A 2,944-nucleotide genomic window follows, 5' to 3' on the forward strand; every position below is an offset into this window, starting at 1 on the left:
GAGAGTTGATGGTGGAAATGTGTCTAGAAAGAGATTTGATGATAGTATATACAGTGTTTCGGAAGAAAGTCAAGCATAAGTACACATGGGAGAGGGTGGTGGATGAAAGGGTGGTAGATAGAACGTTAATGGATTATGTAGTGGTAAATAGGATTATGATAGGAAGAGTTAAGAATGCGCATGTGCTAAGGGGAGAGGTGGGGGAATATCAGATAATTTTTTGGTGGAAGGTAAGTTGAGAGTGGAGGATAGATGGAGAAAGAGGAAAGGGACAAAAGGTAGGGAGGTGCTTAGAGTGAACTCTTTGAATGAAAAGGAAAAGGAGGAGTACAAAAAGAAGCTGAAGGAGGAGTGGGAGGGAGTGAAGGATAGAGTAGAGCTAGGTGTGGAGGAGGAATGGGGATGGTGTTCAAGGAGAGAGTCACAAACTGTGCAAGGATGGTGTGTGGAACAAGAAGGACAGGAGGAAATAGAGGGAAGGGTAGTGAATGGTGGGATGAGGAAACAAAGAAGGTTGTAGAAGAGAAGAAGCGAGCTTTCACAGATTGGTTACAAAATAAGACGAGGGAGTCATATGAGAGATACTAAGAAAAGAAAAGAGAAGTCAAGCAAAAGGTAAAGGAGGCAAAGAGGAGGGCAGATGTGAAATGGGGTAAGAGTATGACAGAAAATTTTGAAAGTAATAAAAAGATGTTTTGGAAAGAAATTAAGAGAGGAAGAGGAGGCGAATCAAGTAGAGAAGAAAAGTAAAAGGTGCAGATGGAGAGATGATAATGGAGGAGAAGGCAGTAAGGGGAAGATGGGCAGAATATTTTAGGGAGTTGCTAAATGTGAAGGAGGATAGGGAGGGAAAGATAGCTGCAGTAGGAAATGCTAAGAAAATGAGAGTGATGAGTGAGGAAAATGGAGGAGAAATAAGGAAGGATGAAGTGAAGGCAGTTGTTAAGATGATGAAAGCAGATAAGGCACCTGGTCTGGATGGAAGCCATGCAGAATGTCTAAAAAAAAAATGAGGCACAGTGATGGTGGACTTGTTGGTGAGGTTATTTAATGTTTGCTGGAGAGAGGGTAGAGTACCGGAGGACTGGAGGAATGCCTGTATAGTTCCTTTTTACAAGGGAAAATGAGACAAGTATGAGTGTAGTATTTTCAGAGGGATTAGCTTGTTGAGTGTAGTTGGGAAGGCTTATGGGAGGATCTTAATTGAGAGGATTAGGAGAGGAATAGGAGGCGTAATTGGTGAGGAACAGTGTGGATTTAGGACGAGTAGAGGTTGTGTAGATCAGATCTTTGTGGTAAGACAAATATGTGAGAAAGCTATAGGAAAGGGGAAGGATGTTTTTTGGGCTTTTATGGATCTGGAAAAAGCTTACGATAGGGTAGACAGAAAGGCACTGTGGGAGGTTATGCAGATATACGGGATAGGAGGAAAGCTTCTGGGAGCTGTCAAGAGCTTTTATGAGAGAAGTAGAGCTTGTGTCAGGATTAGAAATGGAGAGAGTGAGTGGCTCGAGGTAAAGGTGGGACTTCGTCAAGGATGCGTTATGTCGCCCTGGCTGTTCAACTTATAGATGGATGGGGTAGTGCGAGAGGTAAATGCAACGGTAGTGGGTCAGGGATTGGAGATGGTTAAAGAAAATGGAGAAAAGTGGGAGGAGAGCCAGCTGTTGTTTGCAGACGACACTGCGCTTGTGGCAGGATCAGAGGAGAGATTGAGGAAGTTGGTGACAGAGTTTGGGAGAGTGTATGATAAAAGAAAGCTGAAGATAGATGTGGGTAAAAGTAAAGTGATGAGATGTACAAGGGGTGAAAGTGGCAGCAGACTAGAAGTGAGCATTAAGGGAGAGCGACTGGAGGAAGTAGATATTTTTAGATACTTGGGTGCAAATGTGTCAGGAAAAGGTGAAGTGAAGGTGGAGGTAGAATGTAGATTGAGAGAAGCGAGTAAATGCCTTGGTGGATTGAAAAGTGTAATGAGGACTAGACATTTGGGAATGGATGCTAAGAGGAGATTGTATGAAGGAGTGATTCTGCCAACAGCACTGTATGGGGCAGAAACATGAAACATGAGAGAGGAAGAGAGAAGGAGTTTGAATGTGTTTGAGATGAGGTGTCTGAGAAGTATGATGGGGGTTACTAGGCTAAATAGAGTGAGAAATGAGGAGGTGAGGAGGAGAACAGGGGTGGAAAGGGAGTTGGGGGATAGGGTTGATGAAAGAGTATTAGGATGGTTTGGACACATGGAAAGAATGAGTGAAGAAAGACTAGTAATAGCGGTATGGAAAGCAGATGTGGAGGGAGTGAACATGAAGGGACGTCCTAGGATGAGATGGATGGATGGGGTGAAGGGGGCTTTGGGGAAGAGGGGAATGTCTGTTGAGGAAGGACGGGAGAGGACAGAGGACAGGGATGAATGGAGAATGGTTGTATATGGATGATGTTGTGATGCATGAGGTGGAATGGGCGGGAGGATGGGGGGTGAGGCAGTATGTGTAAGCAAAATTTGACGCAGCCCAAAGGGATTTCCCCCCATCATCTCCTTTATATGGGGGGACGGAGAGGGGGGTCGCCGATTTAATGAAGCGGCCTCGCTGTGGATGTGCTTTGTCTTGCGACACTACTTCTGACCCAGGGCAGTGGACAAGGTGCAGTGATGACCCGCCATCCAGGAGGTACTAAGATAAGAGAGAGGGTGGAGGGGTGTGGAGTGTTTTCAGGGATGGAATGGGTGGTAATGATTCTATGCCTTTTACTTTTTGGCTACCTCCTTTGTAAAGGGGAAAAAGTCTTGGTATATGTATGAATATATATATATATATATATATATATATATATATATGTATATATATATATATATATATATATATATGTATATATATAAATGTATATATATGTATATCTATATATATATATATGTATATATATACATATATATATATGTATT

This window comes from Oratosquilla oratoria, chromosome 43 (genome assembly GCF_046742065.1).
Source record: "Oratosquilla oratoria isolate Oo_2021 chromosome 43, ASM4674206v1, whole genome shotgun sequence".
Lineage (NCBI taxonomy): Eukaryota > Metazoa > Arthropoda > Malacostraca > Stomatopoda > Squillidae > Oratosquilla > Oratosquilla oratoria.